Genomic DNA, 12167 nt, shown 5'->3' on the forward strand with positions numbered 1-12167 from the left:
GATAATTTTCCCAACCTACCTTGAAGGTAAACGAAGAAAAATGTTGCTGCCTCGGGTGGAATCGAACCACACGTCATCCGCTTGCCAGGCAGGTATCCTCACCACTAAACAACGAGGCCGTTTATCTTTCTCCTCTTACCAACGTGTTATTGTGCCGCCACAGACCTGCTTAACCCTTTTAACATTTGTAAAACTTCATAGCTTATTTTTTCACAAATCCAGTCAGAATTGCAGCTAAATTTTGGTTTATAAAAAAATCTTGCATTTCATAAACTCATTTGTTTTCATTTGAGCTGAAGACGAAATTTTTTATTTCCTCACGTTGTGGTGTCCCGTTTTAAAAAAAATGGTCGAAAGTTATCGCTTCTGGTTTCACCTTCTTTAATAATTTGACTGATTCATTAAATTTTTTGAGTCGCCCTGTATATGCAAATCCAAAAAATATGAATGGAATGACAAAGCACAAGTACAAACTCATCATATTTTGTACATTTTAGATAGGATTTATTCGGCAAACTTTTGAGCTGACGTCACCAATTTTTGGTAGAGGATAAGTAAATATATTTTGATTAAAAATATATCATTCTTATCATAACTGTAAACCATCTGCAAGATTTCAAAGGATTCGGTTTTGCAGATTTCAATTTAAATTGCAAAATGTTGTTTCAAAATTTTGATATTTTCCAAAAATCTGGACGGTTCGGGTAAAAATTCAATTCGGAGTCATAAACTACATGTGTAGGACTATGTTATTTTGTACATTTTAAAATTAATTTACTATGTACAGTTTTTAAGTGACGTCATCACATTAGTGGTGGGGATGATTAGAAAAATTTTGGTTAGCGTTTTACCATCTACATGATATTCCTAACATAAATACAAAATTTGACAACAATCGGTCCAGTACTTTCGGAGATTATCTATCTAATAAAAATCCGGAACAAACTAACGGACAGACACACGGGCAGACAGACGTTGGAGACCTATTTCTTTGTCCTCTAGGGGTCATGGAAGGTCGAGAAAATGTAAAAGTGGAGATTCGGCCGACGGACTCGATTACAATACTTCCTTTGCTTACTTACGCTCGAGAAGTAAAAAATAAATTTCGCTTCGAGAAAAAAGACAACTCTGCGAAACTGTATTTGGAAAATAAAAATTGGTCTAAAGAGTTTCGACAGTACTTCCCTCGCTGTCGGAAACGTGACGACTGCATGCCGATTATGTTTTTTTTTCGCAGTGGATTTCAAAGAATTCGGTTTTGTAGTTCCTGAGTAAATCAATAAAATAAATTTACGCATTCATTAATTTTTTTGAGTCACCCTGTATATGCAAATCCAAAAAAAAATCTATGGAGTGATAAATCACAAGTACAGACTCATCATATTTTGTACAGTTTAGATAGGATATATTCGGCAAACTTTCGAGCTAACGTCATCAATTTTTTGGAGGGGATAAGCAAATGTATTTTGACTAAACATTTATTATACTCTTTATAACCTTAAAACATCTGCAAGATTTCAAAGCATTCGGTTTTGCAGTTCATGATTAAATCAAAAAAATAAATTTACGCATTCATTAATTTTTTTGAGTCACCCTGTATATGCAAATCCAAAAAATATGAATAGAGTGATAAATTACAAGTACAGACTCATCATATTTTGTACAGTTTAGATAAGATTTTTTCGGCAAACTTTTAAGCTGACGTCATCAATTTTTTGGAGGGGATAAGCAAATGTATTTTGACTAAACATTTATTATGCTCTTTATAACCTTAAAACATCTTCAAGATTTCAAAGCATTTGGTTTTGTAGTTCCTGAGTAAATCAGTAAAATAAATTTACGCTTTTATTAATTTTTTTGAATCACCCTGTACATGCAAATCCAAAAAATATGAATGGAGTGATAGATCACAAGTACAGACTGATCATATTTTGTACATTTTAGATATGATTTATTCGGCAAACTTTCGAGCTGACGTCATCAAGTTTTTGGAGGGGATAAGCAAATATATTTTGACTAAACGTTTATTATGCTCTTTATGACCTTAAAACATCTGCAAGATTTCAGAGCATTCGGTTTTGTAGTTCCTGATTAAATCAATAAAATATATTTACGCATTCATTAATTTTTTTGAGTCACCCTGTATATGCAAATCCAAAAAATATGAATGGAATGATAAATTACAAGTACAGACTCATCATATTTTTACAGTTTAGATAGGATTTATTCGGCAAACTTTTGAGCTGACGTCATCAATTTTTTGGAGGGGATAAGCAAATATATTTTGACTAAACATTTATTATGCTCTTTATAACCTTAATGTTAATTTATGTGCGTATTTAAAGTGCGAAAAATAAAAGGCCAACGATGTTAACACTAGCGAAGGTATTTATTAACTGACTTAGATAAATATAATATGTGAAAACTAACTTAGTAAAAAAAGGTCTCGACATCTGGACGTCGATTTGCCGTGAAACGCCGACAAAGACAAAAGGGTCCAGACTTTCAACCACACAAGTGTCGCACCGGTACTAGGCCAGAGCGTATCTAATTCTGACATATTGCAACACTCCCACTCGCTCTGGTCAGATGAACTAAATAAACAAACACAAGAAAAATTAGAACACACAAATAAAATAATACTTAAGAGAATAAGTCTTAAACTGAATGTAAATTCAACAATTTTAAATTATTGGCAAATTTATCACGGCTTAGCGGTTTCGTGAACATATCCGCCAGTTGTTCCGTTGTCCCAACGTGGTTGATATCAATCTCTCTCCGTTGATAGGCGTCACGTGTGTAGTGGAACTTGACGTCGATGTGTTTGGTGCGTCGATGGTGAACAGGGTTTCGCACCAAATGTTCAGTAGTTTGCTTTAAGTGTAGAGTTTTTGTCCCACGATCGCGCACTATTTGCATACACTTTGCCACGTCACCGATAACTTCAAAATTCAGTTTTGGTTTGTTTATGAAACTGTTGACACGTTCCACGGAACTACCGATTACCAGACCATCATCCACGTACAGCGCGAAATAAAGTTCGTTATTGTCAGACGCGTACACACACCGGTCAAACCGAGTAGGGTTCATGCCGAATTCTTTTAGCACTCCGTCCATTTTCTCATGAAACACTAACGGTGCCTGTTTCAGTCCGTATAAACTTTTGTTTAGTTTACACACACGGCCACTACCGTCGTCAAAACCGTCCGGTTGCACCATATATATTTCCTCTTTTAGCTCACTATAAAGGAAAGCAGTTTTCACGTCAATCTGAAAGAGTTCATAATCTTTGGCCGCCGCGATGGCCAACAATACACGCACTGATTCGAACCGTGCAACGGGTGAGAACGTTTCCGCGTAGTCGATGCCCGCTTTTTGCGAACATCCCTTAATGACCAACCGTGCCTTGTATTTATTGATGCTGCCGTCCGGGTTGGTTTTAATCTTGAATATCCATTTATTTTGGATTGGTCGTCTGTTCGCTGGAAGCTCCACCAATTCCCAAACTTCATTTTTGGCTAAAGATTCCAATTCATCAGCCATTGCAAGCTCCCACTGTTTTGAATCATTCGTGGCTAACGCTTCTGCGAGAGTTTCAGGTGTTTTAGTCACTATTTTCTCACCTTCAGTCAGGAGGGCTGCAAATTGAACTTCGGTCATTTCATCTTTTTCTTCCATCCTTTTCTTCGTCTTAGATCGGGTGTTGTTTACGATGGAGTTTTCATCTGAAGGTACCACGCGTTTCGAGTACGCCGCTCGTGTTGGTGTTGATTGTTCTTCATTTGTAGCGATTTCAGGTAACAATTGAAGATGTCTTTTTGGTGGTAATTCGACAATTTTTACGTCACGACTCTTAATAATTACTTTTGTACCTGGCCGCCAAAGTCGATATGCGTGTTGCTCAAATTCATATCCAACTAAGATGAGCCGTTCGCTCTTCTTTTCAAATTTGCTCCGTTTCGAGTCGTCAATTAATGCATATGCAGTACTACCAATTTTACGCAAATGACTCAAATCAGGCTTTCGACCGGTCCAGAGTTCGTAGGGGGTTTTCCCTTCGAGACGGGCACGTGGTATTCTATTTCTAATGTGAGCTCCGTTTCTAATCATTTCCGCCCATAGTCCTTGGGGCAGGTTTCCGCTTGCAAGTTGACACCGCACCATTTCATTTAATGTCCTGTTAGATCGTTCGGCCCGCCCATTCTGTTGTGGACAGTACGGTGTGGTCAGTTCTTGTTTAATAAATTTCTTGGTTAACACCGCCTTCATTTCACTGCCCAAAAATTCACCCCCGTTGTCCGATCGCACGCGTTTTATTTTGTGTCCATTCGCTTCTGCATCAGCTATTACACTAATCATCGCGTCGACGACGTCGGACTTTGTTTTCATAGGAACTGTGATGATCGTACCACTGCAATCATCTGTAAATACAGCTGCGAACCGCGAACCACCTAACGATTCATTCAATGGTCCGATCGTGTCAAAATGCATTAGATCTCCTGGCCGTTCAGCCCGCGAATTTGAGGACGGGAACGGTTGTCGCACGTGCTTGCCGTATACACAGTCTTCGCAAAATGTGTCCTCATTGTCCGCACTATCTTTCGAGTCCACAACTTTCATGCCAGTTATCGCGTCACTTTTGGCCATTTCGCGAACCACTTTAAATGCAACATGTCCAAGCCGTTCATGCCACACTCGAACGTTTTGAGCACTTGCACTTGCGATCATAGCCTCTGCCGTTGCCCGCGCGCGAATATTCATTTCGAATAAACCGTTTTTAGCCAATTGTCCGGTGGCTACCACTTTGCCACGACTAAACAATTGTAACGTGTGTTTGCTGAATAATGCATTAACACCATGATTACTAGCTGCACTTATTGAGAATAGATTTTTCCCAATTTCAGGCACGTACCACACTTCACTCATGCCTTGCTCCAGTACTTGTCCATTAACGTACGAAGTAATCAGTACATCTCCTTCACCTTCCGCGTAAATAGTTTCATTGTTGCCCACTGTGATCGGTTTTCTCTCACTTGCACTAAACTCCCTATAATTTGTAATAATGTCGCGCCGAAAAGTCATGTGTTTAGTCGCACCAGAATCCGCGACCCATAATTCGCCCGCGTAACCGACAGCCATCGTTTCGGCTGTATACATCATCGCACTCGATGCGCCGCTGTTTGATGCTGTATTCGCTTGGCCATTGTTTTGAGTGTTTTGGGGTTTGTAGCAGTCGATCTTTCTATGTCCCGTCTTACCGCAATTATAACACTTCCCACTAAATCGCTGTTTTGTAGATTGCTGTCGCTGCTGATTTTGATAACGACCATCTCTATTTCTTTGATGATGTTGGCGTTGTCCCCGATTGCCGTTGCTTGTGTAAAGGGCTGAGTTGTCTTCTTCGTCGTTTTTAATCTCGACCATTCCATTTCTCATTGTTTCCAGCTTTAATAACCGAGGAAGAAGGTTGACCATGGTTTGCTCTTTTTCTGGAAGCATATCAAAAGCCGCTGCTATATGCTGATACTGTTGTGGTAGTGTGTACAGTACTTTCGTGATTATTTGTTCATCGGTGGGTTTCTGATTCAGATCTTCCAGCTGTCTCACCAGCTCTTCGATAGCAGCAACATGTTCAGTAATTGTTGCGCCTGGTCGCATTTGATAATTATAAAATTTTTGGTGTAAAATATGAATCGACGTCTTGTTCTTTTGTTCGTAAATAGTCACCAGTCGTGTCCACATTTCAGCTGCAGTCTTCATATTCATTATATGACGCACAACATTCGTCTCTAGAGCGCACGATAACGCAAATTGAGCTTTCTCGTCTTTTCTGTCCCATTCTTCTTGTTCCTTGGACGTACCTCCCGAATCAGGGCGAGCTTTCATACCTTCGACAACGTCTAACAATTCGTGATACCGCAGATAGGCGCGCATTTGAAACTTCCATACTGCAAAATCGTTGCCGTTAAACTTAGCTATCGTGAACTTATCCATTTTCGATGTGTCTGCTACTATTGGCCGCGAAACCGAACTTGAACACTGACCAATTACAAATCACAACTTCGAATAGGAACTAATCGCTGATATTCCACTAATTGCACTTTTCAAAATACTAACTGCACAATACTCGATACGTAATCTGGGCCCATAACCTGTTAATTTATGTGCGTATTTCAAGTGCGAAAAATAAAAGGCCAACGATGTTAACACTAGCGAAGGTATTTATTAACTGACTTAGATATATACAATATGTGAAAACTAACTTAGTAAAAAAAAGGTCTCGACATCTGGACGTCGATTTGCCGTGAAACGCCGACAAAGACAAAAGGGTCCAGACTTTCAACCACACAAGTGTCGCACCGGTACTGGGCCAGAGCGTATCTAATTCTGACATATTGCAACACTTAAAACATCTGCAAGATTTCAAAGCATTCGGTTTTGTGGTTTCTGAGTAAATCAGTAAAATAAATTTACGCATTCATTAATTTTTTTGAGTCACCCTGTATATGCAAATCCAAAAAATATGAATGGAGTGATAGATCACAAGTACAGACTCATCATATTTTGTACATTTTAGATATGATTTATTCCACAAACTTTTGAGCTGACGTCATCAAGTTTTTGGAGGGGATAAGCAAATATTTTTTGACTAAACATTTATTATGCTCTTTATGACCTTAAAATATCTGCAACATTTCAAAGCATTCTGGTTAGCAGATTAAAAATTAAATTTCAAAATGTTGTTTTATAATTTTGATTTTTTTTCCAAAAATCTGGACGTTTCGGGTGAAAAGTCAATTCGGAGTTGTAAACTACATATGTAGGACTATGTTATTTTATACAATTGAAAACCCATTTACTATGTACAATTTTGAAGTGACGTCATCGCATTAGTGGTGGGGATGATTAGACAAATTTTGGTTAGCGTTTTACCATCTACATGATATTCTTAATATAAGTACAAAATTTCACAACAATCGGTCGAGTACTTTCGGAGATTATCTGTCTAATAAAAATCCGGGACAACAGACGGACAGACGGACAGACGGACGGACAGACGGACAGACGGACGGACAGACGGACAGACAGACGGAAATGGGAGACCTATTTCTTCGTCTTCTAGGGGTCATGAAAGATCGAGAAAACGTAAAAGTAGAGAGTCGGCCGACGGACTCGATTACAATACTTCCTTTGCTTACGCTCGGGAAGTAAAAAAAAACACCAATTAAGGCAATCACTCATGTTTTATTTAGAATAGCGCGCAAATCACTCTTAGATAAAGGGTACCCACTTCCACCAAAGAGTAATAATTGTTTGAACAAATATGAAATCGCTTTCGACGCCAGGGTCCCTCTTCAACAACTATAATTAGTATAAAATCAGTATATTAACGATTTTTCAATCAGAAATTTTGTGCAACTTTGGCGAATTCACCAACACATATTATTTTTGTTAATGTAACTACAATAATGTAAATTTTCATACAAAACAGGTGGTAGAAATTCACTTATTCAGGCTTAACTCACTATAAGATGTTTAAAATTCTGGATGGAGTGTACCTAAGTTATTATATGTTTCCACTTCATAAACTTCTCATTTGAGATTTGTAATATTCGGTTTGACATGTAATTTAAAAAAATCCAAAAAACTGTAACTTTCAATGGGAAATTCTTTCAAAAACTGCTTCAATTTTTTAAGGATATCGAAAATGAAATATGACAAATTTGAGATATTTTAAAAATTTAATTTTGAACCCGAAAATCTGGAAATCCAGTTGAAATATCAATTTTGGATTATTTTTTCTTACGAATGTATGATTTTTTTTATAATTTTTGACCATGAGGTTTTTCCGGGTTTTGTAATTTTGACTTCTAGAACTGTTTATAGTTAATTTCTTCAAAAATTCCTACAATTTTTCGAAAATAACCAAACTAAAATGAAATGAAACATGAGGTATTTGAAAATGTAAATTTGTACCCAAATACCTCGAAAAAACAATTGAAATAACGACTTTAGAGTTTTTTTTTTGATGGATGTCATTCACGTTTCAATTTAAAAAAAATCCAAAAAACTGTCATATTTCAATGAGAGATTGTGGAAAACTTATCAAAGAAACGAGAACTAAAGTAACTTCGGGAGGTCGAACGGTATCTGAAAACGTCTTTGGTTAATTTTTGAACATGATCCAAATTTTCCGAAATTTTCAAGTATTGAAAAAGTCTGGTTTTAAAAAAATTGCCTGAAAATCTTCAAAAAATTTTGGGATATAGATTTCGACGTGCTGATTCCAAAAATATAGCATTCTTATGGTCTCGGGGCCAGATTTTAGAAATATTCGGTTCGACATGTAATTTAAAAAAATCCAAAAAACTGTAATTTTTCAATGGGAAATTCTTTTAAAATTGCTTCAATTTTTTAAGGATATCGAAAGTGAAATGTGGCAAATTTGAGAGATTTTAAAAATTTAATTTTGAACCCAAAATCTGGAAATTCAGTTATAATATCAACTTTGGATTATTTTTTCTGACGAATGTATGATTTTTTTTTCATAATTTTTGACCATGAGGTTTGTTCCGGGTTTTGTAATTTTGACTTTTAGAAACTGTTTATAGTTAATTTCTTCAAAAATTCCTACAATTTTTCGAAAATAAACAAACTAAAATGAAATGAAACATGAGATATTTGAAAATGTAAATTTCTACCCAAATACCTCGAAAAAACAATTGAAATAACGACTTTAGAGTTTTTTTTTATGGATGTCATTTAATTTAAAAAAAATCCAAAAAACTGTCATATTTCAATGGGAGATTGTGGAAAACTTATCAAAGAAACGAGAACTAAAGTAACTTCGGGAGGTCGAAATGTATCTGAAAACGTCTTTGGTTAATTTTTGAACATGATTCAAATATTCCGAAATTTTCAAGTATTGAAAAAGTCTGGTTTTAAAAAAATTGCCTGAAAATTTTCAAAAAATTTTGATATATAGATTTCGACGTGCTGATTCCAAAAATATAGCATTCTTATGGTCTCGGGGCCAGATTTGAGAAATATTCGGTTTGACATGTAATTTAAAAAAATCCAAAAAACTGTAATTTTTCAATGGGAAATTCTTTTAAAATTGCTTCAATTTTTTAAGGATATCGAAAATGAAATGTGACAAAGTTGAGAAATTTTAAAAATTTAATTTTGAACCCGAAAATCTAGAAATCCAGTTATAATATCAACTTTGGATTATTTTTTTTGACGAATGTATGATTTTTTTTATAATTTTTGACCATGCGGTTTTTCCGGGTTTTGTAATTTTGACGTCTAGAAGCTGTTTATAGTTAATTTCTTCAAAAAATCCTACAATTTTTCGAAAATAACCAAACTAAAATGAAATGAAATATGAGATATTTGAAAATGTAAATTTGTACCCAAATACCTCGAAAAAACAATTGAAATAACGACTTTAGGAGTTTTTTTTTGATGGATGTCATTCAGTTTAAAAAAAAATCCAAAAAACTCTAATATTTCAATGGAAGATTGTGGAAAACTTATCAAAGAAATGAGACCTGAAGTAACTTCAGGAGGTCGAAATGTATCTGAAAACGTCTTTGGTTAATTTTTTAACATGATCCAAATATTCAGAAATTTTCAAGTATTGAAAAAGTCTGGTTTAAAAAAAAAAAATGCCCGAAAATCTTCAACAAATTTTGGGATATAGACTTCGACGTGCTGATTCCCAAAAATATAGCATTCTTATAGCCTCGGGGCCAGATGTTAGAAATATTCGGTTTGACATTTAATTTAAAAAAAAAATCCAAAAAACTGTAATTTTTCAATGGGAAATTCTTTCAAAAACTGCTTCAATTTTTTAAGGATAACGAAAATGAAATATGACAAATTTGAGAGATTTTAAAAATTTAATTTTGAACCCGAAAATCTAGAAATCCAGTTATAATATCCACTTTGGATTATTTTTTTTGACGAAAGTATGATTGTATTTTATAATTTTTGACCATGAGGTTTTTCCGGGTTTTGTAATTTTGACTTCTAGAAGCTGTTTATAGTTAATTTCTTCAAAAATTCCTACAATTTTTCGAAAATAACCAAACTAAAATGAAATGAAATATGAGATATTTGAAAATGTAAATTTGTACCCAAATACCTCGAAAAAACAATTGAAATAACGACTTTAGGAGTTTTTTTTTATGGATGTCATTCGATTTAAAAAAAATCCAAAAAACTCTAATATTTCAATGGAAGATTGTGGAAAACTTATCAAAGAAATGAGGCCTGAACTAACTTCAGGAGGCCGAAATGTATCTGAAAACGTCTTTGGTTAATTTTTGAACATGATCCAAATATTCCGAAATTTTCAAGTATTGAAAAAGTCTGGTTTAAAAAAAAAATGCCTGAAAATTTTCAACAAATTTTGGGATATAGATTTTGACGTGCTGATTCCAAAAATATAGCAATCTTATGTTCTCGGGGCCAGATTTTAGAAATATTCGGTTTGACATGTAATTTAAAAAAATCCAAAAAACTGGAATTTTTCAATGGGAAATTCTTTCAAAAACTGCTTCAATTTTTTAAGGATATCGAAAATGAAATGTGACAAATTTGAGAGATTTTAAAAATTTAATTTTGAACCCGAAAATCTGGAAATCTAGTTATAATATCCACTTTGGATTATTTTTTCTGACGAATGTATGATTTTTTTTCATAATTTTTGACCATGAGGTTGCTCCGGGTTTTGTAATTTTGACTTCTGGAAGCTGTTTATAGTTAATTTCTTCAAAAATTCCTACAATTTTTCGAAAATAACCAAACTAAAATGAAATGAAACATGAGATATTTGAAAATGTAAATTTGTACCCAAATACCTCGAAAAAACAATTGAAATAACGACTTTAGAGTTTTTTTTTTTTTGATGGATATCATTCACGTTTCAATTTAAAAAAAATCCAAAAAACTCTCATATTTCAATGGGAGATTGTGGAAAACTAATCAAAGAAACGAGACCTAAAGTAAATTCGGGAGGCCGAAATGTATCTGAAAACGTCTTTGGTTAATTTTTGAACATGATCCAAATATTCCGAAATTTTCAAGTATTGAAAAAGTCTGGTTTAAAAAAAAAATGCCTGAAAATCTTCAACAAATTTTGGGATATAGATTTCGACGTGCTGATTCCAAAAATATAGCATTCTTATAGTCTCGGGGCCAGATGTTAGAAATATTCGGTTTGACATTTAATTTAAAAAAAAATCCAAAAAACTGGAATTTTTCAATGGGAAATTCTTTCAAAAACTGCTTCAATTTTTTAAGGATATCGAAAATGAAATGTGACAAATTTGAGAGATTTTAAAAATTTAATTTTGAACCCGAAAATCTAGAAATCTAGTTATAATATCCACTTTGCATTATTTTTTTTGACGAATGTATGATTTTTTTTATAATTTTTGACCATGAGGTTTTTCCGGGTTTTGTAATTTTGACGTCTAGAAGCTGTTTATAGTTAATTTCTTCAAAAAATCCTACAATTTTTCGAAAATAACCAAACTAAAATGAAATGAAATATGAGATATTTGAAAATGTAAATTTGTACCCAAATACCTCGAAAAAACAATTGAAATAACGACTTTAGGGCCCGGTTTATAGAAAGGTGAATTAAATATTTAATCCTCGATTAATTTAACACTGGATTAAAATGTAGAATGGAAGCTCGTGATTGGTTAGGTCATGCACGTCGCCTAGCAACGAACCTCAATTAAAAGTTAACAGTGAATTAACTTTAATTTCGGTTTCTATAAACCAGGTCTAGGAGTTTTTTTTTGATGGATGTCATTCAGTTTAAAAAAAAATCCAAAAAACTCTAATATTTCAATGGAAGATTGTGGAAAACTTATCAAAGAAATGAGACCTGAAGTAACTTCAGGAGGTCGAAATGTATCTGAAAACGTCTTTGGTTAATTTTTGAACATGATCCAAATATTCCGAAATTTTCAAGTATTGAAAAAGTCTGGTTTTAAAAAAATTGCCTGAAAATCTTCAAAAAGTTTTGGGATATAGATTTCGACGTGCTGATTCCAAAAATATAGCAATCTTATGTTCTCGGGGCCAGATTTTAGAAATATTCGGTTTGACATGTAATTTAAAAAAATCCAAAAAACTGGAATTTTTCA

This window comes from Zophobas morio, unplaced genomic scaffold (genome assembly GCF_036711695.1).
Source record: "Zophobas morio isolate AGI-343-1 ecotype UQ-CSIRO unplaced genomic scaffold, CSIRO_AGI_Zmor_V1 ptg000006l, whole genome shotgun sequence".
Classification (NCBI taxonomy): Eukaryota; Metazoa; Arthropoda; class Insecta; order Coleoptera; family Tenebrionidae; genus Zophobas; species Zophobas morio.